The sequence below is a fragment of the Hemitrygon akajei genome, unplaced genomic scaffold (assembly GCF_048418815.1).
Source record: "Hemitrygon akajei unplaced genomic scaffold, sHemAka1.3 Scf000067, whole genome shotgun sequence".
Lineage (NCBI taxonomy): Eukaryota > Metazoa > Chordata > Chondrichthyes > Myliobatiformes > Dasyatidae > Hemitrygon > Hemitrygon akajei.
This window is the reverse complement of record NW_027331953.1, coordinates 777,015-805,008: the sequence shown is the minus strand read 5'-3', so window position 1 is coordinate 805,008 and position 27,994 is coordinate 777,015. Positions and strand designations below refer to the sequence as shown.

Below are 27,994 nucleotides of genomic sequence, written 5' to 3'. Positions count from 1 at the left end.
TAGGGAGAGGCTGTCCACCTGCTCAGATTGTGGGAATGGTTTCACTCAGTCATGCATGCTACAGAGACACCCACCAGCAAGTTCACACTGGGGAGAAGCCGTTCTGCTGCTCTGAATGTGGGACAAGATTCAGTCGATCATCTCACCTACTGGAACACCAGCGGCTTCACACTGGGGAGAGGCCGTTCACCTGCTCAGACTGTGGGAAGGCATTCACTCTGTCATCCATGCTACAGACACACTAGCGAGTTCACACTGGAGACAGGCCGTTCACCTGCTCCGACTGTGGGAAGGGATTCTCCCAGTCATCTTCTCTGCTGACCCATCAGTTAGTCCACGCGTGGGACAGGCCATTCACTTGCTCCGAATGTGGGAAGGGATTCACTCAGTCATCCATGCTGCAGAGACACCGGTTTGTTCACACTGGGGAAAGGCCGTTCATCTGCTCTGATTGTGGGAAGGGATTCACTCAATCACCTCATTTTTAAAAACATCAACAGGTTCACAGTGAGTAGAAGTTATTCGACTGCTCAGACTGTGGGAAGGGATTCATTCAGCCATCTCAACTGAAGGAGCATCAGTTAGTTCACACTCGGGAGAAACTGTTCACCTTCCTCAGATTGTCAGAAGGGATTCACACTTTCATCTCACCTACCGACACACCGGACTGTTTTCAGCAGTGAGAGGATGTTGACCTGCTCAGACTGTGGGAAGGCATTCACACACTGATCCACACTGCAGAGACAGTGGTGGGTTCACGCTGTGGGGAGGGTGGTCACCTGCTCAGACTGTGGGATGGCATTCACACACTGATCCACACTGCAGAGACAGTGGTGGGTTCACACTGTGGTGAGGGTGGTCACCTGCTCAGACTTTGGGAAGGGATTCACACACTGATCCACACTGCAGAGACAGTGGTGGGTTCACACTGTGGTGAGGGTGGTCACCTGCTCAGACTGTGGGAAGGCATTCACACACTGATCCACACTGCAGAGACAGTGGGGAGGGTGGTCACCTGCTCAGACGGTGGGAAGGCATTCACACACTCAACTGTGACACCAGCAGGTTCACACACAGCCATTCACCTGCTCTGAATGTGGGAAAAGATTCACTCAATCATCTCAACTGAACGAACACCAGCCAGTTCATTCTGAGAAGATGCCGTTCACCTGCTCAGATGATTGGAAGGGATTCACTCGCTCATCCACACTACAGAGACAACAGCGAGTTCACACTGGGGAGAGGCCATTCACGTGCTTAGACTGTGGGAAGGGATTCACTCAGTCATCTCACCTACTGACACACCAGTCAGTTCACACTGGGGAGTGGCCATTCACATGCTGTGAACGTAGGAAGGGATTCACCTAGTTATCCACCCTTGTGAAGCACTACCGGATTCACAACAGGGAGAGGCCATTCACCTGCTCAGATTGTGGGAAGGGATTCACTCGCTCATCCACACTACAGAGACAACAGTGAGTTCACACTGGGGAGAGGCCATTCACCTGTTCCGACTGTGGGAAGGGATTCACTCAGTCAGCACACCTGCTGAGACACCAGTTAGTCCACACAAGGCAGAGGCCTTTCACGTGCTCTGACTGTGGGAATAAATTCACTTGGTCTTCTCAACTGAAGGTACAGCAGCGAGTTCACACTGGGGAGAAACCATTCAGCTGCTGTGAATGTGGGAAGGGATTCACTCGGTCATCTACATTTTTGAAGCACAACAGAATTCACACTGGGGAGAAGCCATTCAGCTGCTCAGACTGTGGGAAAGAATTCACACTGTCATCTGACTTGAAAATGCATCAACGAATTCACACTAGGGAGAGGCTGTCCACCTGCTCAGATTGTGGGAATGGTTTCACTCAGTCATGCATGCTACAGAGACACCCACCAGCAAGTTCACACTGGGGAGAAGCCGTTCTGCTGCTCTGAATGTGGGACAAGATTCAGTCGATCATCTCACCTACTGGAACACCAGCGGCTTCACACTGGGGAGAGGCCGTTCACCTGCTCAGACTGTGGGAAGGCATTCACTCTGTCATCCATGCTACAGACACACTAGCGAGTTCACACTGGAGACAGGCCGTTCACCTGCTCCGACTGTGGGAAGGGATTCTCCCAGTCATCTTCTCTGCTGACCCATCAGTTAGTCCACGCGTGGGACAGGCCATTCACTTGCTCCGAATGTGGGAAGGGATTCACTCAGTCATCCATGCTGCAGAGACACCGGTTTGTTCACACTGGGGAAAGGCCGTTCATCTGCTCTGATTGTGGGAAGGGATTCACTCAATCACCTCATTTTTAAAAACATCAACAGGTTCACAGTGAGTAGAAGTTATTCGACTGCTCAGACTGTGGGAAGGGATTCATTCAGCCATCTCAACTGAAGGAGCATCAGTTAGTTCACACTCGGGAGAAACTGTTCACCTTCCTCAGATTGTCAGAAGGGATTCACACTTTCATCTCACCTACCGACACACCGGACTGTTTTCAGCAGTGAGAGGATGTTGACCTGCTCAGACTGTGGGAAGGCATTCACACACTGATCCACACTGCAGAGACAGTGGTGGGTTCACGCTGTGGGGAGGGTGGTCACCTGCTCAGACTGTGGGAAGGCATTCACACACTGATCCACACTGCAGAGACAGTGGTGGGTTCACACTGTGGGGAGGGTGGTCACCTGCTCAGACTGTGGGAAGGCATTATACACACTGATCCACACTGCAGAGACAGTGGTGGGTTCACACTGTGGGGAGGGTGGTCACCTGCTCAGACTTTGGGAAGGCATTCACACAGTGATCCACACTGCAGAGACAGTGGTGGGTTCACACTGTGGGGAGGGTGGTCACCTGCTCTGAATGTGGGATGGGTTTCGATCAGTCATTCATCCTTGTGTTGCCCTACCAAGCTTTGACCTATCGATAATCGGAGAGATCAGATGCTTGAGAGGACGTAATTCACTCAGGTTCACCGACCGAGTATTAAAGGCAGTGGTTCAGGGCAGGTTATTTTTGAGCTTTCAGCAGTGGCCAATCTGTATTTAGGGTTGATTATCAAGAACAAGTCAGGCAGGAGCAAGTGGAGCGGTCACTGTTGGAGTGGACAGAGTCAGAGTGGAGACTTCGCTGCTTTAGCTCTTTAGGTTTCAGTGAGGAGTGCCTTCAGTCAGAGAAGGCAAAATCATGTCAAAGGTAGAATTTTTTTTGCCCCCTTTTCATTTGCTCAGAACAGTGGAGATGTCAGGCAGGCTAATGGAAAGCTCCTCTTGCGGGATGTGGGAAGGCAGGGGTCCCTCCTGTGTCCCTGATAACTACACCTGTGAGAAGGGCATCCAGCTTCAGTTCCAAACAATCCACATTCAGGAGTTGCAGCTGGAACTGGATGAACTCCAGATCATTCGGGAGGTTGAAGGGGTGATAGGTAGGACATTTGAGAGGTAGTTGCATCCAAGAAGCACGGCACAGGAAACTGGGTGACTGTCAGGAAGGGTAAAGTGGGAAACAGCGAGAGCAGTTTACCCCTGTGTCCATCCCCCTGAACAACACAGTTATCAATTTAGATACTGTCAGGGATGGTGGGGATGACCAAGTAAAGGAAGGTCACAGCAGAAGGGTCTCTGGCACTTAGTCTGGCTCTGAGACTGAGGAGGGAAGGGTGGAGAAGAGGCGAGCTGTGGTCAGAGGTTATTCATTCCTTCAGGGAACTGATAGGACGTCCTGTGGGTGAGAATGATATTCCAGGATGGCATGTGGTCTCCTGCATGCAAGGTTCTGATATATGATCTGGTCGAGTAACGAGGTTCTGCAAAGGGAGTTCGGGGAGTGAGCTGCTAAGTTAACGGGCAGCTCATCCAGGGCTGTGATCTCAGGACTGTCATCTGTGCCACGTGCCAAGAATCGGAAGATTATACAGTTTAACACATGGCTAAGGAGTTGGTGCAGGAGGGAGTGTATAAGATTTTTGGATCTTCTGAGCTGGTGAGGATTGCTGTGTACAGAGGAGTGCGAGTGTGTTGGGAGGGAGAGCACATCGTTGATGGAGTGCGACTGCGCAGGCCGTCTCTCACACACAGACACATGCAGTGGAGTGTGAGGGAGGGGAGTGAGAAGGGAAAAGGAGAATGAGGAATGAGGAGGATGGAGTTAGGGCTCCCTCACAAAGTCCCAGACTCACCCACCACACCCCCCTTTGGAATTGGTCCCATTTAATTTTGCAGTATTTTAAGTTTCCACTCACTTAAAGTTCTTATTAAAGAGCTTTTTGTATGGGCACGTTGGAGAATTATCTCATTAGTTACCCTACCTTTATATGATATTTTCAGCATTCTTCTAAGAAACCGCATTTCTGTTGCTTCGAAGTTTCTTTGGAGTTCTGGTGTTTCCAGTCCATGTTTCTGAAGCATACAGCAAGATTGACCAGATGTCACATTTTAGTAGCCTAAACCGTGTTATCATAGAATTGTGTCTGTTGGTAAAAATCGTTTTTTGGAAGTTGGTTTTGGTAATACCAATTCTACTTTTTATTTCTTCTTTACTTCCAGCATCTTGTGATATAGACAGATAGACAGACATACATTATTGATCCCGAGGGAAATTGGTTTTTGTTACAGTTGCACCAACCAAGAATAGAGTAGAAATATAGCAAAATAAAACCAGAAGTAATGAAATAATACTAAGTAAATTATGCCAAGTGGAAATAAGTCCAGGACCAGCCTATTGGCTCAGATCGGCTGACATTCCGAGGGAGGAATTGTAAAGTTTGATGGCCACAGGCAGGAATGACTTCCTATGCATCTCGGTGAAATGAGTCTCTGGCTGAATGTACTCCTGTGCCTAACCAGTACATTATGGAGTGGATGGGAGACATTGTCCAAGATGGCATGCAACTTGGACAGCATCCTCTTTTCAGACACCACCGTCAGAGAGTCCTGTTCCACCCCCACAACATCACTGGCCTTACAAATGAGTTTGTTGACTGTTGGTGTCTGTTACCTTCAGCCTGCTGCCCCAGCACACAACAGCAAACATGATAGCACTGGCCACTACAGACTCGTAGAACATCTTCAACATCGTCCGGCAGATGTTAAAGGACCTCAGCCTCCTCAGGAAATAGAGACGGCTCTGACCCTTCTTGTAGACAACCTCAGTGTTCTTTGACCAGTCCAGTTTATTGTCAATTCGTATCCCCAGGTACTTGTAATCCTCCACCATGTCCACACTGACTCCTTGGATGGAAACAGGGGTCACCGGTGCCTTAGCCCTCCTCAGGTCCACCACCAGCTCCTTAGTCTTTTTCACATTAAGCTGCAGAGTATTCTGCTTGCACCATGTAACAAAGTTTCCCACCGTAACCCTGCACTCAGCCTGATCTCCCTTGCTGATGCATCCAACTATGGCAGAGTCATCAAAAAACTTCTGAAGATGGCAAGACTCTGTGCAGTAGTTGAAGTCCGAGGTGTAGATGGTGAAGAGAAAGGGAGACAGGATAGTCCCCTTTGGAGTCCCAGTGCTGCTGACCACTCTGTCTGACACACGGAGTTGCAAGCGCACGTACTGTGGTCTGCCAGTCAGGTAATCAATAATCCATGACACCAGGGAAGCATCCACCTGCATCACTGTCAGCTTCTCACCCAGCAGAGCAGGGCGGATGGTGTTGAACGCACTGGAGAAGTCAAAAGACATGAGCATCACAGTGCTCGCCGGCTTGTCCAGGTGGGCGTAGACACGGTTCAGCAGGTACATGATGGCTTCCTCGAATCCTAGTCGGGGCTGATAGGCAAACTGGAGGGGGTCTAAGTGTGGCCTAACCATAGGTCGGAGCTGCTCTAGAACAAGTCTCTCCAGGGTCTTCATGATGTGGGAGGTCAATGCCACCGGTCTGTAGTCATTGGAGCCACTGGGGCACGGTGCCTTCGGTACAGGGACGAGGCAGGACGGCTTCAACAGCACAGGAACCCTCTGGAGACTCAGGCTCAGGTTGAAGACATGGTGTAGTACCCCAAATAGCTGGGGGGCACAGGCTTTGATCACCCTGGGGCTGACACCATCCAGGCCTGCAGCCTTGCTTGTGGGTGGAGAGGTTTCAGATGTCTTCTCACCTGTTCAGCTCTGAAGCCCATCATGGTGGTTTCAGGTGGGGGAGGGATGTAGTCATGAGAGCAGGGTGGGAGGCTGTGAGGAGGGGTAGGAGGCGAGAGTGGAGTATGTGTTGGTTGGGGGTTGATAACAGATGAATCGTGGGGGATGGGCAGAGGCCACAGTGTCAAATCTGTTGAAGAACAGGTTACGTTTTTTGGCCCTGTCCACACTGCCTTCAGCTCCTCTGTTGCTAGTTTGCCGGAACCCAGTGATGGTCCTCATCCCACTCCAGACCACTCTCGTGTTGTTCTGCTGGAGTTTCCACTCAAGCTTCCTCCTATACCTGTCTTTAACCTCCCTGAACTTGGCTTTCAGGTCCCTCTGTATTGTCCTCAGCTCCTCCCTATTTCCATCTCCAAACGCCCTCTTTATTAGTATTCAGGATGTCCTTAAAGTCCTTTGTTACCTATGGCTTGTTATTTGAATAACGAATAACAAGTAACAATGTAAAGCTACCAAGGTAATTGAAACTGGCCTTTTGTTCAACCTCTTGGTTACCGATGTACAACTTGCCGTTGGGAGTATCCTGCTGTTTCGATGTTACCATACTTTTTTTTTACAGTTGATGGTTAGACCAGAATCTGCACTTGTTTGCATTACTTTGGGTAGGAGGATTTGTAGGTCTTCTGTAGCACTTGCTATTAGGGTGGTATCGTCCGCATATCTTATATTGTTGATGTTAACACCTCAAATTTTTATCCCATCTGGGTCTTCTATTTCTCTGAGAATCATTTCACTATCGATATTTAAAAATTCCAATGAGGCAACGCATCTCTGTCTAAATCCTCTTTAAATTTTAGTCCAACTACTTATATTATTATCAGTTTTTACCACCGCCGTTTGGTTCCAATATGAATTATGAAGTAGTTGTTCTTCCCTTCCGTCAGTGTTTAGTGAGAATTTGAAATAATACAAAGTATCAAAATGTCTTATGCCATATTGGGCGATTTCCGATCGCTGCTTTTAGTTAAATTAAGGGTTAACCCTTTTAACATTAGCATAATCCAAGCCTACGCACCAACAAATGATGGGGACAAAGAGGATAATAACAAGTTTTATGAAGATCTCGACAGGGCAATGTAAATCTCAGGATATAAAACTAGTCATGGGAGATTTTAACGCCAAAGTTGGACAGAAAACGGTTGATAATATTATAGGACCCTTTGGACTAGGGGAGAAAATTGAAAACAGGTTTACTGACTGATGTGTCAGATACAACCAAGTGACCACCAATACTTGGTATAAAAACCATCCACGTAGATTGTGTACTTGGATTAGCCCTGCAGATAGAACAAGGAATCAAATAGATTTAATTACCGTCAATGAACCCTTTAGAAATAATATCACAAATTCTAAATCCTACTCAGGAGTAGACTGTTGTTCAGATCACCATCCAGTAATAGCTACCATCAAAACAAAATTAAAGAAACTGAAACGTGGAAAAAAGAGAAGTCGGTGTTGGGAGAACAAAAAAAAAAGATAGCATACTTAGCAACAATTCAAGACAGCTGTAGAAGAACACCTCAACGAAAACGAAACAACACCTATTTGGGACAGATTTAAATATTCTATACTACAATCCGCAGGGGAGATAATCCAAATACAAGAAACACAACACACCAACAAGGGGTGGATAACCCAAGAAATTCTACATCTGATAGAACAAAGAAGGTTAGTGAAGAATAATGAAGTGCAATTCAGCGAGCTAAACAGACAAGTGCGCAATATTGCAAAGGAAGAATGGTTAAATCAAAAATGCAATGAAGTCACTCTCAGTTGAAGTCGCAGCTGAAATTTGTAGTTCTGGTTGCTCTCGTTTGCGCATGCTCGTTCTTTTACGCTTGCGCCGTTCTCGTTGATCCTTTCCTTTAGAAATGGCCGATGCTGCCGCAGTTTCCTGTTCTGTTTCGACAGTGATGTGTTGTACCTGAGTCCGCGGTTCTTCGGTAGAAGTAGGCCTTGATTCTTTTCGAACTTGAGCTGTCTTCGCGGTAGTATCTTTCTTCGTCCTCTGTTTATGAGGCATAGCTTAAAACAAGCCGGAGAAGTTTATAAGTAACCTTATGAAAATATTGACTACTTTTTCTTCATTTAAACATTAATTTATTGATTTTTTTACGGGAGGGCTGGGTTCCAGCGTCTCGATCCTACGTCATCACGTGACATCCCTTAATCAGACGAAGATGGAGATGAAAATTCCTCTGAAAATATAAAAAAGACTTTGAGGCAAATAATGCATAAATTAAATGCATTAAAAGTAACCAAAAAGTAATTAAAGAAAAAATAATAAATATGGAGGCTATGTTTGATAAAATGACAAAGAAACAAGAAAAAATGGAAAAGAAAATTACAGATTTGGAAATTAAAATGGAAGACGTGGATGGAAGAATGAAGGAAATGGAAGTTGATAATAATGCCTGGACATCAGAAAGAAAACAACTCGTGGAAAAAATTGATAAGCTTGAAAATTTTAGTAGATAGATAGATAGATAGATAGATAGATAGATAGATAGATAGATACTTTATCCATCCCCATGGGGAAATTCAACATTTTTTCCAATGTCCCATACACTTATTGTAGCAAAACTAATTACATACAATACTTAACTCAGTAAAAATATGATATGCATCTAAAATCACCCTCTCAAAAAGCATTAATAAATAGCTTTTAAAAAGTTCTTAAGTAGTTTACTTAAATACAATGAGTCCTAACCCCGGCACTTTAACATATCTTCCTCCTGGCGGTTGAATTGTAAAGCCGAATGGCATTGGGGAGTATTGATCTCTTCATCCTGTCTGAGGAGCATTGCATCGATAGCAACCTGTCGCTGAAACTGCTTCTCTGTCTCTGGATGGTGCTATGTAGAGGATGTTCAGGGTTTTCCATGATTGACCGTAGCCTACTCAGCGCCCTTCGCTCTGCTACCGATGTTATACTCTCCAGTACTTTGCCCACGACAGAGCCCGCCTTCCTTACCAGCTTATTAAGACGTGAGGCGTCCCTCTTCTTAATGCTGCCTCCCCAACACGCCACCACGAAGAAGAGGGCGCTCTCCACAACTGACCTATAGAACATCTTCAGCATCTCACTACAGACATTGAATGACGCCAACCTTCTAAGGAAGTACAGTCGACTCTGTGCCTTCCTGCACAAGGTATCTGTGTTGGCAGTCCAGTCTACTTCTCGTCTAACTGCACTCCCAGATACTTGTAGGTCTTAACCTGCTCCACACATTCTCCATTAATGATCACTGGCTCCATATGAGGCCTAGATCTCCTAAAGTCCACCACCATCTCCTTGGTCTTGGTGATATTGAGACGCAGGTAGTTTGAGTTGCACCATATCACAAAGTCCTGTATCAGTTTCCTATACTCTTCCTCCTGTCCATTCCTGACACACCCCACTATGGCCGTGTCATCAGCGAACTTCTGCACATGGCAGGACTCTGAGTTATATTGGAAGTCTGATGTGTACAGGGTGAACAGGACCGGAGAGAGCACGGTCCCCTGCGGCGCTCCTGTGCTGCTGACCACCGTGTCAGACCTACAGTCTCCCAACCGCACATACTGAGGTCTATCTGTCAAGTAGTCCACTATCCAATCCACCATGTGAGAGTCTACTCCCGTCTCTGTTAGTTTGTGCCTTAAGATCTTGGGCTGGATGGTGTTAAAGGCACTAGAGAAGTCCAGGAATGTAATCCTCACAGCACCACTGACCCCATCCAGGTGAGAGAGGGATTTGTGCAGCAAATACGTGATAGCATCCTCCACTCCCACCTTCTCCTTATACGCAAACTGAAGAGGATCCCGGGCGTGCCTGGTTTGTGGCCTCAGATTCTGTATTATCAGCCGCTCCATGGTCTTCATCACGTGCGACGTCAAGGCAACAGGTCTGAAGTCATTCAACTCCTTTGGTTGTGGTTTCTTTGGTACCGGGACAATACAGGATGTTTTCCACTGTCTGGGTACTCTTCTCTGCTCCAGGCTCATGTTGAAGATGCGCTGTAGGGGTTCTCCCAGCTCAGTCGCACAGGCCCTCAGTAATCGTGGGGATACTCCATCCGGTCCAGCCGCCTTGCTGGTACAGATCTTCCTCAGTTGACCTTCCACCTGTGCAGCCCGTAATCCTGGGCGTGGGCAAGGTCTCCTGTGAGTGGCTATTTTCCTGTGAGGGAAGTAAGAGGGAGGACGAGTAGAAAGACAAGCCTGGTGTGGAGTTCTGCGGTGAGGATGAGATTGTGCTGTCGAACCTATTGAAGAAGTTGTTCAGCTGGTTCTCTTTCTCCACATGTCCGCTTATGTTTGCCCTCCGCTTCCGGTGATGATCTTCATCCCATCCCACACCTCCTTCATGCTTTTGTTCTGCAGCTTTTGTTCTAGCTTCCTCCTATACTGCTCCTTTGCCCCCCTTATCTGTACTCTGAGTTCCTTCTGAACACTTTTAAGCTCCAACCGATCACCATCCTTAAAGGCCCTCTTCTTCTGATTTAGTAGACGTAACATTATTAAAATTGTTGGACTTAAGGAAGGTACCGAAGGAGAAGACCCAATAATTTTTTTTCAAAAATGGATCCCTGAAAAATTGGAAATGGGTGAAGAAACTTCAATTGAGATTGAAAGGGTGCACAGAGCCTTAAGGCCAAGATCTCAAGATGATCAAAATCCGTGATCAATTTTGATAAGATGTTTAAGATACCAGGATAAAGAAAAGATTTTGAGGGCCGCTGCCCAAGGTGCCAAAAGAAGAAAGGGTCCATTGATGATAGCAGAGAAACAAGTTCTTTTTTATCCTGATATAAGTTATAACCTTTTGAAGAGAAAGAAAGAATTTAATTCAGCAAAAGAAGTCTTATGGGAAAAAGGTCACAAATTTTTAATGCGTCACCCAGCAACACTGATAAATTTTTTGGAAGAGGGAAAAAGATTTTTTCCCGATTATCGAGATGCGGAGGTGTTCGCACAAAAACTTCCATCTATTCGCTAATTAAACGTAGAGATTTATAAACGCAATGGTTAAAGACAAAGACAGAGATAGTGAATGGAACTGATGGACATTTAAGGATGATACAAGGGAGAAAAGTAAAATTTTAGAAATGTTAATTGAGAATAATATGTTTTTTCTTTTCTTATATATATATACTTTTTACGTTGCGGGGGGGCTGGGGAGCATTGAATCGGTTACTACGGGATTCACGTGTGTAATCATGGCGATTGCCATGACCCGTACAACAGAGGGGGGTAATGTTGTGTTTTTTTTTTCTTTCACAACATTAGTAGGGGGGTATTTTGTTTTTTTCCTTATACTCTATTTATCTTCTATTTTTTGCCTGGATTATTGGTGGGGACACACATAGCAACATGGAGACTTCTAAAAAGATTTCCCAGGATACCACGAAAGTTGAAAGATTAGGTATTATTATAGATTGGAGTAACATAATTAAAAACAATGAATAATTTATTGAATTTTTTAAGTTTTAATGTTAATGGGCTTAATGGACCAGTAAAAAGAAAAAGAATTTTAACATATATTAAAAAAAAGGAAAATAGATATAGCTTTCCTACAAGAAACTCATTTAACGGACATAGAACATCAGAAATTAAAAAGAGACTGGGTTGGAAATGTTATTGCAGCTTCATTTAACTCAAAGGCGAGAGGAGTTGCAATTTTGGTTAATAAAAATTTACCAATTAAAATACAAAATGTATTAATTGATTCGGCAGGAAGATATTTAATTATACATTGTCAAATTTTTTCAGAACTATGTACTCTTATGAATATTTATGCACCAAATGAAAATGATGTAAAATTTATACAGGAGGTCTTTTTGAATTTGGCTAACGCACATGATAAAATATTAATAGGTGGAGATTTTAATTTTTGTCTAGATCCAGTTTTAGATAGATCAATAAAGGCTATTACAAAATCAAAAGTAGCAAAATTAACTCTATCATTGATGAAAGACTTAAATTTGATTGATATATGGAGAAGAATCAATCCAAAAGAAAGAGATTATTCATTTTATTCAAATAGACATTAAACATACTCAAGGATAGATTTTTTCCTATTATCAACGAATATTCAAGATAGAGTGAAAAATGTGGAATATAAAGCAAGAATATTGTCTGATCACTCTCCTTTAATAATGACAATGATAATGATAGATAAAGAGGAATCAATTTATAGATGGAGATTTAACTCAATTCTACTAAAACATCAAGATTTTTGTGATTTTATGAAAAAGCAGATTCAGTTCTTTTTAGATACAAATTTACATTCAGATGATGATAAATTTATATTGTGGGAAGCAATGAAGGCATATTTGAGAGGTCAGATAATAAGTTATACTTCTAAAATTAAGAAGGAATATATGATAGAAATAGATCAATTGGAAAAAGAGATTATAAAATTAGAAAAAGAATCTCAAAGAAATATGACAGAAGAAAAACGAAGACAACTTATTAATAAGAAGTTAAAATATAATACACTCCAGACATATCGAACAGAAAAAGCAATTATGAGAACTAAACAGAGATATTATGAACTAGGTGAAAGATCACATAAGGTCCTTGCATGCCAGTTAAAAACAGATCAGATTTTTAAAACAATAAATGCAATCCGAACAAAAGTGAATAAAGTTACTTATAAGCCTCTAGAAATTAATGAGGCTTTTAAGAATTTTTATTCTGAGCTGTATAAATCAGAATCAAAAAATGATGATGTTAAGATAGAAAGATTTTTAGCACAAATAACTCTTCCAAAATTAAATACGGAAGAACAGAAGGGATTAGGTATGCCTTTTATATTGAAGGAGGTTGAAGAAGCTCTGGGATCACTTCAAAGTAATAAATCTCCAGGAGAAGATGGTTTTCCGCCTGAATATTATAAAAAGTTTAAAGATTTATTAATTTCTCCCTTTATGGAGTTAATAAATCAAGCGGAAAGAACGCATAGACTTCCAGAATCTTTTTCAACAGATATTTTAATAGTATTGCCAAAAAAAGATAGAGATCTTTTAAAGCCAGCATCATATAGACCTATTTCTTTATTAAATACTGATTATAAAATAATAGCAAAAATCTTATCTAATAGATTATCTAAATGCTTATCAAAATTAGTGCATATGGATCAAACAGGATTTATCAAAAATAGACAATCGGCAGATAATGTAACCGGGTTAATTAGTATAATCCATTTAGCGCAAAAGAGGGAGGAAACGAGTGTGGCAGTTGCTTTAGATGCAGAAAAAGCATTTGATAGATTGGAATGGGATTTTTTATTTAAGGTATTGGAAAAATATGGATTAGGAACATCATTTATAAAATGGATTAAAACCTTAAATACTAATCCCAAAGCTAAAGTAGTGACAAATGGTCAAATTTCGACACCATTTCAGTTAACAAGATCAACTAGGCAAGGTTGTCCATTATCACCTGCTTTGTTTGTGTTGGCAATAGAGCCATTAGCTGAATTAATAAGAATGGACCCAGATATTAAGGGTTTCAGAGTTATTCAGGAAGAATACAAGATTAATTTATTTGCTGATGATGTTCTTCTTTATTTAACAGATCCATTACATTCATTATGTAAATTATCTTATAGATTAGAAGATTATAGGTCACTGAATGCACAACGGACTATATTAACTTTTGTGTGGATGCAGTTGTCCCTGTTAGAACTGTTCGCTGCTATCCCAATAATAAGCCCTGGATCACTAGTCACATCAAAGGCCTCCTAAACCAGAAGAAGAGGGCCTTTAAAGATGGTGATCGGTTGGAGCTTAAAAGAGTTCAGAAGGAACTAAGAGTACAGATAAGGGGGGCAAAGGTGCAGTATAGGAGGAAGCTAGAACAAAAGCTGCAGAAAAAAAGCATGAAGGAGGTGTGGGATGGGAAGAAGATCATCACCGGATGCGGTGCAAAGCGGAGGGCGAACATAAGTGGAGATGTGGAGAAAGCGAACCAGCTGAACAACTTCTTCAACAGGTTCGACAGCACAATCTCATCCTCACCAGGCTTACTTCCCTCACAGGAAAATAGCCACTCACAGGAGACCTTGCCCACGCCCAGAATTACGGCTGCACAGGTGGAAGGTCAACTGAGGAAGATCTGTACCAGCAAGGCGGCTGGACCGGATGGAGTTTCCCCATGATTACTGAGGGCCTGTGCTACTGAGCTGGGAGAACCACTACAGCGCATCTTCAACATGAGCCTGGAGCAGAGAAGAGTACCCAGACAGTGGAAAACATCCCGTATTGTCCCGGTACCGAAGAAACCACAACCAAAGGAGTTGAATGACTTCAGACCTGTTGCCTTGACGTCGCACGTGATGAAGACCATGGAGCGGCTGATAATACAGAATCTGAGGCCACAAACCAGGCACGCCCAGGATCCTCTTCAGTTTGCATATAAGGAGAAGGTGGGAGTGGAGGATGCTATCACGTATTTGCTGCACAAATCACTCTCTCACCTAGAGGGGGTCAGTTGTGCTGTGAGGATTACATTCCTTGACTTCTCTAGTGCCTTTAACACCATCCAGCCCAAGATCTTAAGGCACAAACTAACGGAGATGGGAGTAGACTCTCACATGGTGGATTGGATAGTGGACTACTTGACAGATAGACCTCAGTATGTGCGGTTCGGAGACTGTAGGTCTGACACTGTGGTCAGCAGCACAGGGGCGCCGCAGGGAACCGTACTCTCTCCGGTCCTGTTCACCCTGTACACATCAGACTTCCAATATAACTCAGAGTCCTGCCATGTGCAGAAGTTCGCTGATGACACGGCCATAGTGGGGTGTGTCAGGAATGGACAGGAGGAGGAGTATAGGAAACTGATACAGGACTTTGTGATATGGTGCAACTCAAACTACCTGCGTCTCAATATCACCAAGACCAAGGAGATGGTGGTGGACTTTAGGAGATCTAGGCCTCATATGGAGCCAGTGATCATTAATGGACAATGTGTGGAGCAGGTTAAGACCTACAAGTATCTGGGAGTACAGTTAGACGAGAAGCTAGACTGGACTGCCAACACAGATGCCTTGTGCAGGAAGGCACAGAGTCGACTGTACTTCCTAAGAAGGTTGGCGTCATTCAATGTCTGTAGTGAGATGCTGAAGATGTTCTATAGGTCAGTTGTGGAGAGCGCCCTCTTTTTTGTGGTGGCGTGTTGGGGAGGAAGCATTAAGAAGAGGGACGCCTCACGTCTTAATAAGCTGGTAAGGAAGGCGGGCTCTGTCGTGGGCAAAGTACTGGAGAGTTTAACATCGGTAGCTGAGCGAAGGGCGCTGAGTAGGCTACGGTCAATTATGGATAACTCTGAACATCCTCTACATAGCACCATCCAGAGACAGAGAAGCAGTTTCAGTGACAGGTTACTATCGATGCAATGCTCCTCAGACAGGATGAAGAGGTCAATACTCCCCAATGCCATTAGGCTTTACAATTCTACCGCCAGGACTTAAGAACTTTTTAAAAACTATTATTAATGCTTTTTGAGATGGTGATTTAGATGCATATCATATTTTTTTACTGAGTTAATTATTGTATGTAATTAGTTTTGCTACAACAAGTGTATGGGACATTGGAAAAAAAGTTGAATTTCCCCATGGGGATGAATAAAGTATCTATCTATCTATCTATCTAATATTGGAAAATATCAGGTTATAAAGTAAATTGGGATAAAAGTGAAATTTTACCTCTTACTAATGGAGACTATAGTCAATGTCGATTAATAACCTCAATTTAGATGGCCGGCAAATGGTATAAAATATTTAGGTATAAGAGTTGATAATGATATAAAAAACTTATACAAATTAAATTATTCACCACTTTTGAAAAAAATTCAGGAAGATCTTGATAAATGGATGGCATTACCAATAACATTAGTAGGTAGAGTAAATACTATAAAAATGAATATATTCCCTAGACTACAATATTTATTTCAATCATTACCAATACGATTACCCCAGAAGTTTTTTCAAGAGTTAAACAAATATGTGAGGAAGTTTCTCTAGAAAGGTAAGATATCAAGAATATCGTTGGAAAAATTGACATGGAAATTTGATCTAGGAGGGTTACAACTTCCAAATTTTAAGAATTATTATAAAGCAAATCAACTTAGATTTATTGCATCTTTTTTTGAGAAAGATAAACCGGCATGGATTAGAATAGAACTAGATAAAATAGGAGAAAACGTACCAGAAGATTTTATATATAAATGGGAATCCAAATGGATACGGGAAAAGAAAGAATCTCCTATATTAAAACATTTGATTGATTTATGGAATAAGATAAATGTTGATGATGAGACAAAAAAATCTTTATTAGCAAAGAGATCTTTAATTCAAAATAGACTTATTCCTTTTACAATGGACAATCAACTTTTATATAATTGGTTTCAAAAAGGGATAGATACATAGGAGATTGTTTTGAAGGAGGTATATTAGTGTCATTCGATCAATTAAAGAATAAATATAAAGTATCAAACAACACTCTTTTTTGTTACTTTCAACTAAGGGCTTATATAAGAGAAAAACTAGGTCAAACAATGTTATTGCCGAAATCTAATGAAATAGAAATTTTAATTCAAAAAGGAAATATTAAAAAATTTATATCTTGTATGTATAATTTGATTCAAAAACAGGCAATTAAACAAGGAGTCCATAAGTCAGGACAAAAATGGGGAAGTGATTTGAATATTAAAATTGAAGAAACAAATTGGTCAAGACGATGTCTTGATAGTATGACAAATACAATAAATGTTCGGTTAAGATTAGTGCAATATAACTTTCTACATCAATTATATATTACACCACAAAAAATAAATAAATTAAATCCAAGTTTATCTGATCAGTGTTTCCGATGTAACCAAGAAACTGGTACATTTTTACATTCGACATGGTCTTGTTCTAAAATTCAACCTTTTTGGACAAATTTAAGACTTTTACTGGAACAAATTACGGGAATACAACTTCCTCATAATCCAATATTACTTTTACTAGGTGATATTGAAGGGATAAAACCGAAACTCAAACTAAATAAATATCAGAAAGAATTCATAAAAATTGCACTGGCAGTAGCCAAAAAGGCTATTGCAGTTACTTATAAATCAGATACATATTTAAGTATAGATTGTTGGAAGAAAGAAATCTATGGTTGTATTCCATTAGAGAAAATTACTTATAATTTAAGAGATAAATATGAAACATTTTTGAAAATTTGGTGCCCTTATTTACAAAAGACAGGACTAAATATATAGGTGCTCTGAAGATGAAACGATTGGTTACTTGGGGAAAGAAATAAATATATATACTAAAGTTATTAAGAACTCCATGGAGCATGTGGAGATCTTCCAACAACCAGGCACTCTTTCTTTTTTTTTCTTTCTTACTTTCTCTTTTTTTTATATAGGGAAGTTAGGGGGAGGGGTTAAGGGAGGGGGGAAGGGATATATACATTTTTTTCCACACTTGTAATTACTTAAAAACGCAATTAAATAAAATTTTTAAAAAATGCAATGAAGCAGAAGGCCATATTAACAACGGCAAAGAAATGGACAAGAAAATTAAGGAAATTAGGGAATTAAGAAAACCTCCTCTACAGAATGCATAAGATCAGCAGACAGATCCAGATGAAGTATTTGGGAGGAGGATTCAGTATATAGAGCAGCTGTCTGAGGATAATAGAGGGGAACCCCCAGATATTAAACACCCTAATTCTGGCCCACCTATTACCAAAGAAGAAAAAACTAAAGCAATGTAAAGCATGAAACGTGGTAAAGCCACTGGACTTGAGGAAACCTCAGCTTACAAGCCCTAGAAGATCTGGGCATAGATATTCTTTTTGAACTGTTTAATGGCATATATGAGTCTGCTGTATTGCCTGATGATCGCTTGAAATCTGTACTTATAGCTCTGCCAAGAATTCCTGGCATTATTGACTGTGAAAATTATAGAACAATCTGTCTTAAGATTCACCTAATAAAGATTTTGTTGAGAATTGTTCTGAGATGAATTAAAAATAAGTTAAGGCCAGAAACTTCCAAGTAAAACATGTACTGATGAGAAATGGTCTCAGTGAAGGTCCGAGAGTGGAAAACGAACCGGTGTTCAGCCCCACAGCTCTGTGCCAAACAAGAACCCCTGTCTGAGTCTGTCCCATCTGTCTGTGCTTGACAGTGCCAGTGTCTTTTATTTTCCTTCTCAACCTCGTTCTCCTGCCTTCTCCCCATATCATTTGACGCCTTTACAGAAAATCTTTGGGATCAACGGCAATACGCATATTCAACAGTTCATCTTTCTGCGACAGGAGAACACACTTCAGAGATCAACAGTCTCTGCATTTTTATTTCATACATTATTATTACGCATTGGTGCAGTATTATTGTGTATATTATTATTCCCGGTTTATTTTTAGTAAAGTCTGCACACTGCTAATTGTGTTTCTAAATGTCGCTGCTGTAACGAAAGAATTCCCCACTCGGGATCAATAATGTATTTATTTATTATTATCAACATCATCGTGATTATTCTGCAGTCCTTTATCTCTTTCATCAATTTTCCCAACTCTTTACTTCACGCCCGACTAATCTGATGTATCACCTCCCCTCCACCCCACATTCTTTCTCCCTCCCTTCCTTTCCGGTTCTGAAGAAGGGTCTCGGTCTGAAACGCCGACTGTTCTCTCCCCTCCATCGTTGCTTTCTGCCCCCCCTGAGTTCCTCCAGCATTTTGTGGGTGTTGTTTTGGATTTCCACATCTGCAGATTTTTTTCTAATCCTGTTTAAACAAATGCGCATGCGTGTGCGTCACAGCCGATCGCGAATATTACGCATGCGCTCAGTAGATGAGAGGCTCGCAGGGATCGGACGCAGGTAGGAGCAGGGCCGCGGGTGGGAACTTAATTACCGGCGTCTGCACCGCGATTGAAGGAACATTACTATGAGCTGCGTCCACACTGGTCCGGCACCTCAGGACAGTCCCAGTCCTTTCCGTCTCTCTCAGCCCCACGATTTACCCGAGTGACGGGGAGTTAACGGCTGATTCAGAGCGGTCGGCGCCGCCATTTCTCCGGCGCATGCGCATTGCTGGGTCCTTGAATCGCGGATAGACAGGTTTCTTGTTCTTGGTGTCTGCTGGGTAAGGAGGCAGCCATGGGTGACAGTGCCAGCATTGTCCCCTTAGAATATGTGCAAATACTGCGACCTCTGCCGTGGTTTTTCGTGCCTCACAATTGACCAAGAGACGCAGAAGATTCTTCAAGAAGGGTTAAACTTTAATCTGCAAATCAAAGCTGAGACAGTCATTGAGCTAGTCGCTGATTGCCCCCCGACCCCCGGACACAGCAGTTTTTATAGCAATCTCTAGTTGCCTATTGCACGTACTGCACGTACATCATGTCCCTTTTGTTCCTATCAATTGGCTTAATCATGTTCTAATCTACATCTCTTAGCTACCTCTCATTAACACACCATTGTCTTCTACATTTTTAAGACTTCGGTCTCCTACCAAATTGGATACATGCATAGCAAATAATAGTCCTAGGATTATGTGACTTAATTATGTTCTAATCTACATCTCTTAGCTACCTTTCTTTAACACACCATTGTCTTCTACATTTTTAAGACTTCGGTCTCCTACCAAATTGGATACATGCATAGAAAATAATAAACTCAGAACTGAGCAATGTTCTAATCTACATTTCTTTAGTTCTTTAGCTACCTCTCATTAACACACCATTGTCTTCTACATTCCTAAGATTTCATTCTACTCAGTTGAGTACATGCATAGCAAATAACTGACTTCATAGTTAAAGTTTATACTTTTATACTCCAATACCTCCAGCCATGTCAATCCGAGGATCAGTACCTCGGAACAAAAATATAGTGTCCAGTTACTCTTGGATGAAGAGTCTACCTTCCAGTCAGTGGAAATGTAAATTAGTACTGTATGGCAAAAAGAAATCCTCCCGTCAGCTTTAGTTCTCCGTGTAAATAACGATATGAAACACCTTGTTCTTGATGACAAGTGACTTGTAGCTTGCACACCACAAAGGTGCCACACACCAATGAGAATAACTACTGCCCTCCCCTTCATAGCCATTGCCATCGATGGGTTCATCACTGTCAATCAGCTCGGGGTGGGAGGGGATCCCAGTAATTAGAAAATCTCCAGGATCCGACATGTAGTAACAAGTTCACTTTGTTGTGTTGTGGAGCATGACCAGCGCTTGAAATGATACCAAAAATCAGGACAAATTGAGCCAAGACACAGGTTGATTGAAGGCAAAAATAGCCTATTCTCATACAGAGGGAATACAGTCAGAGAATTTAGACGTACAGAAAAGCTGGATGAACTCAGCAGGTCGGCCAGCATCCGTCGAAAGAAGCAGTCAACGTTCTTTCAACGGATGCTGCCCGACCTGCTGAGTTCATCCAGCATTTTTGTACGTCTTGATTTGACCACAGCATCTGCAGTGTACTTTGTGTTTACAGTCAGGAAATTTGTTGGTCAGTCAGGATGCCTGATCCGTGACATGTTAGAAGATGAGGAGTTCATATATAAACATAGAAACAGAAGTCTGCAATACATTACAGGCCCTTCGGCCCACAATATCATGCTGACCATAAAACCTACTCTTGAAACTGTCTAGAGTTTGACTACCACATAGACCTCTATTATTCTAAGCTCCACGTACGTTCCTAACAGTGTCTGAAAAGACCCTGATTGTATCCGCCTCTACCACCGTCGCTGGCAGTGCATTCCATGCACCCGCCACTCTCTGTGCGAAAAAATTACCTCTGGTATCCCCCTTGTACCTACTTCCAAGCACCTTAAAACTATGCCCCCGCATGTTAGCTAGCTCAGCCCTGGGAAAAAACGTCTGGCTATCCAGACGATCAATGCCTCTCATCATCTTATACAACTCTCTCAGGTCACCTCTCATTTTCCATCACTCCAAAGTTTACTCAACCTATTATTATAAGGCATGTTCTCCAATCCAAGCAACATCCTTGTAAATCTCCTCTGCACCCTATTTAGAGCATTTTTTCCAGTAGTGAGGTGATCAGAATTGAACACAGTGCTAAAAGTAGGGCCTAACGAAGGCCTTTTATATCTGTAATAGTACCTCACCGCTTTTGAACTCAGTCCCATGGCTGATGAAGGCCTTCTTAAAAACATTGTCCAGCTGCGTAGCAGCTCTGCATGAACTATTGACACAGATCCCAAGATCTCGCTGATCCTCCAAACTGCCAAGGGTCCTATCATTAATATTGTATTCTGTCTTCAAATTGGACCTACCGAAATGAACCACCAGGTTGAACTCCATCTGCCAATTCTCAGTCCAGTTCTACATCCTATCGATGTAACGCTCTACTGTGACACTACAGTTCCCACTACATTTGTGTCATCGACAAACTTACACACCCACCCTTCTACTTCCTCATCAAGGTCATTTTTAAAAGTCAGAATGAGGAGAGAGGAGGGGTCCCAGAACAGATCGCTGCAGAATATCACTGGTCACATCCTCAATGCAGAATACAGACCATCGACAACCACTCTTTGCCTTCTGTGGCCAAGCCAGTTGTGGATCCGCAAAGCAGCTCTCCTTGGATCCTTCCTCGTTACTTTCTCAATGAGCCTCGTATGGGGAAACTTATCAAAAGTCTTACTGAAAACCACGTACACTACATCCAATGTTCTACCTTCATCAATGTTACATCCCCAAAGAGTTCAATCAGGTTGGTAAGGCATGACCTGCCCTTGACAAAGCCATGCTGACTACCCCTAATCTGATGCTCATAAGTCCTCCCGCTTAGGATCTTCTCCAACAAATTGCCCACGACTGATGCAATACTCACTGGTCTATAATTTCCTGGGTTACCTCTACTCCCTTTCTTGAACAATCCTCGGGTGCTTCTCCCATCCCTATTGATGATAAAAAGATCATCGCCAGATGCTCAGCAATCTCCTCCCTCGCTTCCCACAGTAGCCTGCAGTATATCTCAGCTTGAGATGAACTGGGTAATATGATGCCAGAGCTCACATTGAGAGAAGATCTTATAAAAAAATGTAAAATTATGAATCAGATAGATAAGATAGAGGCAGGAAGGTTGTTTCCACTGGTAGGTGAGACTAGAACTAGACCACATCACTTTTGGGCATTTGGGATGGAGCTGAAGAACTGCTTTTCCCTGAGGGAGGTGAATCGGTGGATTCTTTGCCCAATGAAGCAGTGGAGGCTACCTCAGTAAATGCATTTGAGACAAGGTTGGATAGATGTTTGCAAAGTAGGGAAATGAAGGGCGATGGGGAAAAGGCAGGTTGGTGGAGACAGGCCAGATGATGTTCTCCTACTCCTTTTTCTTATTTTCTCACCACAGACTAAAATCTCACCTGAAAAACTGTCCTTCACCTATTGATGTCCTTTCAAATATTTTTACAGGTTTGAAATGGCAGAACACTTATGCATGGGCTGTCTCTTTCCGGATATATAAGGAGTGGCCAAATATTTCCTTTGCAAGACCGACACATCTGTTGTCAATCCTTGGAGATGAAGAATTATCTCATCCCAGCTGGAAATGTGTTTTGTGTCTGAAATGAAGTTTTCTGTTGTAACTCACTGAAATCCACTGGAACCGGGGAGTTGAGAACACACCAGCATTTGTTCACTGGAGTTCAATTCTTCAATGCATTGATTGTAGAAGGGATTCTAACGTCTGATTGTCTGAATTGACAGATGATTGATCGCAGTGAGATATCATTCTCCTTCTCTCAGTGTGGGAAGGTATTCACTCACAGCCTACCCACAGACATGCCAGTGAGTTCACAGTGGAGAGAGGCAATTCACCTGCCTCAGGGGAACTACTCAGTCATCCAGCCTGAAGATACATCAGCAAGTTCACACCTTAGTGAGATGCTCCACCTGTTCTGACAGTGGGAAGCAATTCATTCCGTTGTCGATGCTAAAGATAGATCCAAAAATTCACCAGTGAGAGGACGGTAACCTGTTTACATGGTGGGAAGGCATTCACACACTCAACCACGCCACAGTGACACCAACGAGTTCACACCGGGGAGAGGCCAATCACCTGCCCTGTGTGGGAAAGGATTCACTCAATCATCCCAACTGAATGAACACCAGTGAGTTCACACTGAAAAGATGCCATTCACCTGCTTAGACTGTGGGAAGAGATTCACTCGTTCATCCACACTACAGAGACACCAGCGAGTTCACACTGGGGAGAGGCCATTCACTTGCTCTGAATGTGGGAAAGGATTTGCCCGGTCATCTCAACTGACTGAACATCAGCGAGTTCACACTGGGGAGAAACCGTTCAGCTGCTCTGAATGTGGGAAGGGATTCACTCACTCATCGCATCTGAAGGTGCATCAGCGAGTTCACACTGGGGAGAGGCCATTCACTTGCTCTGAATGTGGGAAAGGATTTGCCCGGTCATCTCAACTGACTGAACATCAGCGAGTTCACACTGGGGAGAAACCGTTCAGCTGTTTTCAATGTGGCAAGGGGTTCACTCAGTCATCAAATCTGAAAGTACATCAGCGAATTCACACTGGGGAGAAACCGTTCACTTGCTCTGAATGTGGGAAAGGATTTGCCCGGTCATCTCAACTGACTGAACATCAGCAAGTTCACACTGGGAAGAGGCCATTCACTTGCTCTGAATGTGGGAAAGGATTTGCCCGGTCATATCAACTGACTGAACATCAGCGAGTTCACACTGGGGAGAAACCGTTCAGCTGTTTTCAATGTGGCAAGGGGTTCACTCAGTCATCTCATCTGAAAGTACATCAGCGAATTCACACTGGGGAGAAACCGTTCAGCTGCTCTGAATGTGGGCAGGGATTTGCTTATTCATACTCCCTTGTGAAGCACAGCCGAGTTCACACTGGGGAGAAACCGTTCAGCTGCTTTCAATGTGGCAAGGAGTTCACTCAGTCATCAAATCTGAAAGTACATCAGCGAATTCACACTGGGGAGAGGCCATTCACTTCCTCTGAATGTGGGAAAGGATTTGCCCGGTCATCTCAACTGACTGAACATCAGCGAGTTCACACTGGGGAGAAACCGTTCACTTGCTCCGAATGTGGGAAGGGATTTGCTTATTCATACTCCCTTGTGAAGCACAGCCGAATTCACACTGGGGAGAAACCGTTCAGCTGCTCTGAATGTGGGAAGGGATTTGCTTATTCATACTCCCTTGTGAAGCACAGCCGAATTCACACTGGGGAGAAACCGTTCAGCTGCTTTCAATGTGGCAAGGGGTTCACTCAGTCATCTCATCTGAAAGTACATCAGCGAATTCACACTGGGGCGAAACCGTTCAGCTGCTCTGAATGTGGGAAGGGATTTGCTTATTCATACTCCCTTGTGAAGCACAGCCGAATTCACACTGGGGAGAAGCCATTCACGTGCTCTGAATGTGGGAAGGGATTCACTCAGTCATCAAATCTGAAAGTACATCAGCGAGTTCACACTGGGGAGAGGCCATTCACTTCCTCTGAATGTGGGAAAGGATTTGCCCGGTCATCTCAACTGACTGAACATCAGCAAGTTCACACTGGGGAGAAGCCATTCACATGCTCTGAATGTGGGAAGGGATTTACTCAGTCATCCAACCTGGTGAGGCACTACCAAATTCACACTGGGGAGAAACCGTTCAAGTGCTCTGAATGTGGGAAGGGATTCGCTGATTCATACTCCCTTGTGAAGCACAGCCGAATTCACACTGGGGAGAAACCGTTCACGTGCTCTGAATGTGGGAAGGGATTCACTGATTCCGACACCTTTGTGAAGCACAGCCGAATTCACACTGGGGAGAAGCCATTCACGTGCTCTGAATGTGGGAAGGGATTCACTCAGTCATCCAACCTGGTGAGGCACAGCCGAATTCACACTGGGGAGAAACCGTTCACCTGCTCAGATTGTGGAAAGGGATTCACTCAGTCATCAGGCTTCAAAGTTCATCAGCGAGTTCACACTGGGCGATGCCAGTCACCTGTTCTGATTGTGGGAATGAATTCACTCAGACATCTCAACTGACTGAACATCACCTGCTCAGACGGGAAGGAATTCACTCAGACATCACTGAGCGAACATCAGCGAGTTCACACTGTATAGAAGCTGTTCATCTGCTCTGACTGTGGGAATTAATGCATACATTCATCTCGGCTGACGAAAGACCAGATTGTTTTCAGCAGTGAGAGGACGTTGACCTGCTCAGACTGTGGGAAGGAATTCACACACTGATCCACACTGCAGAGACAGTGGTGGGTTCACACTGTGGGGAGGGTGGTCACCTGCTCTGACTGTGGGAAGGCATTCACACACTGATCCACACTGCAGAGACAGTGGTGAGTTCACACTGTGGTGAGGGTGGTCACCTGCTCAGACTGTGGGAAGGCTTTCACACACTGATCCACACTGCAGAGACAGTGCTGGGTTCACATTGTGGGGAGGGTGGTCACCTGCTCAGACTGTGGGAAGGCATTCACACACTGATCCACACTGCAGAGACAGTGGTGGGTTCACATTGTGGGGAGGGTGGTCACCTGCTCAGACTGTGGGATGGGTTTCAGTCTGTCATTTATCCTTGTGTCGCCCTACCAAGCTTTGATCCATCGTGAATCGGAGAGATCAGAAGCTTGAGAGGACGTAATTCACTCAGGTTCACCGACCGAGTATTAAGGGCAGTGGTTCAGGGCAGGTGATTTTTGAGCTTTCAGCAGTGGCCAATCAGCATCAGGTCAGGCAGGAGCAAGTGGAGCGGCCAGTGTCAGAGTGGGCAGAGTCAGAGCGGAGACTTTGAGGCTTTATCTCTTTGAGGTTTCAGTGGGGAGAGCATTCAGTCAGAGAAGGCAAAATCATGATGGAACTAGAATTTTTATCTTAACATTTGCTCAGTTGGAACAGTGGAGATGTCAGGCAGGATAGTGGAAAGCTCCTTTGCGGGATGTGGGAAGGCTGGGACCCTCCTGTGTCTGATAACTACACCTGTGAGAAGTCCATCCAGCTTCAGCTCCGAACAATCCACATTACGGAGTTGGAGCTGGAACTGGATGAACTCCAGATCATTCGGGAGTCTGAAGGGGTGATAGGTAGGACATTTGAGAGGTAGTTGAACCCAAGGTGCAAGGCACAGGAAACTGGGTGACAGGAAGGGGAAGGGGGAAACAGCGAGTGCAGTTTACCTCTGTGTCCATCCCCCTGAACAACACAGGTATCACTTTAAGTACAGTCGGGGATGGTGGGATGACCAAGTAAAGGAAAGTCACAGCAACAGGGTCTCTGGCACTTAGTCTGGCTCTGAGACTGAGAAGGGAAGGGTGGAGACGAGGTGAGCTGTGGTCAGAGGTGATTCAGCAACAGGGTCTCTGGCACTTAGTCTGGCTCTGAGACTGAGAAGGGAAGGGAGGAGACGAGGTGAGCTGAGGTCAGAGGTTATTCATTCCTTCAGGGAACTGACTGGATGTTCTGTGGGTGAGAATGAGATTCCAGGATGACATGTTGCCTCCTGTGTGCTCGGGTCTGTGACATCTCCGGTCGAGTGCTCAGCATTTCCCGGGAGGATGAACAGTGAAGGTCGTGGTCCATGTGGGTAACAATGATATAGGGTGGTCGAGTAACGAGCTTCTCAAAGGCAGTTCAGGGAGTGGGCTGCTAAGTTAAATGGCTGCTCGTCCAGGGCTGTGACCTCAGGACTGCCATCTGTGCCACGGGCCAGGAAGAGGAAGAATAAACTGTTTAACACATGGCTAAGGAGTTGGTGCAGGAGGGAGGGTATAAGATTTTTGGATCTTCTGAGCTGGTGAGAATTGCTGTGTACAGAGGAGTGTGAGTGTGTTGGGGGAAGCGCACATCGCTGATGGTGTGTGACTGGGCAGGCAGGTCTCTCACACACAAACACATGCAGTGGAGTGGGAGGGAGGGGAGTGAGAAGGGAAAAGGGGAATAAGGAGGATGGAGTTAGGGCTCCTTTACTAAGTCCCAGACTCACCCACTCCTCCCCCTCTGGAATTGGTCCCATTCCCTACCCCAGGCTGGGGGTGAGCATTGAGTTGCCTTGTCAAGAAGAAAAGGAATTAATTGTTTGATAGCATTTTGTTCACACACTTTGATAATAAATTTATGTTGAACTTGAACAATGATACGTATTGTTTGTAAAACGTGTACTGATGAGAAATGGTCTCAGTGAAGGACCGAGAGTGGAAAACGAACCGGTGTTCAGCCCCACTGCTCCGTGCTGGACAAGAACCCCTATCTGAGTCTGTCCCATCTGTCTGTCCTTGACACGTCTCACTCTAAAGTTTCCTCTTTCTGTACCTGTCCCAGTGTCTGTTATTTTCCTTCTCAACCCCATTCTCCTGCCTTCCCCCATGACCTTTGACACCCTTACTAATCAAGTACTGATCAAATTCTGTTTTAACTAAACCTGATGACTTGGCCTCTGAGCCGTCCGTGGCAATGAATTCCACAGCTCCCTCATCTCTCCAAAAGCATGCTGTCTGGGCTTAGACATTTTGACACGGACGGTTAAAAAATGGTGGCTATCTACTCTCTCTATCCCTCTCTTATTCTGATCAAGTTCTCTCAGGTCACCCTGATTCTCCTCCACTCCAGAGAAAGCAGCCCAAGCTTGTCCGAACTCTCCTTACACGGCAGCTCATGCCTCTAATCCAGACACATCCTGGTGAACCTCTTCGTTGCTGTCCTAAACACCAGCGGCGTAACAGGCTTTAAGTAAGTAAATGATGGGTTGCTGATTAATAAGGCTGTTGAAGGTGAAGGGTAGAAAGCAGCAGAATGGGGTTTAGAGGGAAAATCCTATAG

General features: G+C 43.8%; 1 pseudogene; it reads left to right on the top strand.

Annotated features, from left to right (window-relative positions):
- Positions 1–25,390, top strand: part of LOC140722015 (uncharacterized) — an 88,646-nt pseudogene extending 63,256 nt beyond the window's left edge.
- Positions 25,391–27,994: the final 2,604 nt, after the last annotated feature.